The following is a 720-nucleotide window of genomic DNA, read 5'->3' as shown; positions in this document are numbered from 1 at the left end:
GACTGAAAATGTGCTTCTTATGGTTGAGAGGGCTGAAACTACTGGTTGCTGAAGTTATTCTACTTGAAATTGCCCTGAGAATTCTTGCCAAAATTTTGTTGTCTCTGTTCCTTGTCCCTGCTACTATGGCCAGTTTTCTTGTCCTTGCTACTATGGCCGGTTTCCTTGCTTGGGAGAGATCTCCACAACTGGGTTGTTTCTTCCATATTAATCTACTTCTCTACTCTTTTCTGAGCTTCAGATAAAGAAATTGGGTGTCTCATTGATATAGATTGTAAAAATGGTCCTTTTTTGAAGGCTATTAATAAGGTCTATGATGCCTGCTTCTGTTGGCAAGCTTTGAATTTCTAGACAGGCTTTGTTGAATATCTTCGTATAGGCTCTAAGGGATTCTCATGTCTCCTGCTTTACTCCAAGCAGGTTTGGTGCATGCTTTATTTTATCTTTTTGAATGGTAGATTGTCAAACCTAGAAATTTTTTTTGGCTAAATCATTAGAGCACATGACCATCCTTAGGAAAAGATTGTCAAATCATTTCATGACAGCTTTAGTCAATGTAGTTGGACATGCTTTAGAGAGTCATGTCAGATGCATCAGTCAAGTATATGTGACTCTTGAAATTGCTGAAGTGATGTGGCAGATCCATGGTGCCATCATACATGTCTATGTTTCGACTATTAAAATCTCTAGGAACTTTAGCCCACATGGTCTCCTATGAGA

The sequence above is a fragment of the Arachis duranensis genome, chromosome 6, assembly GCF_000817695.3.
Source record: "Arachis duranensis cultivar V14167 chromosome 6, aradu.V14167.gnm2.J7QH, whole genome shotgun sequence".
Taxonomy (NCBI): Eukaryota; Viridiplantae; Streptophyta; class Magnoliopsida; order Fabales; family Fabaceae; genus Arachis; species Arachis duranensis.
The sequence above is the reverse complement of the archived record's forward strand: the minus strand, read 5'-3'. Positions refer to the sequence as shown.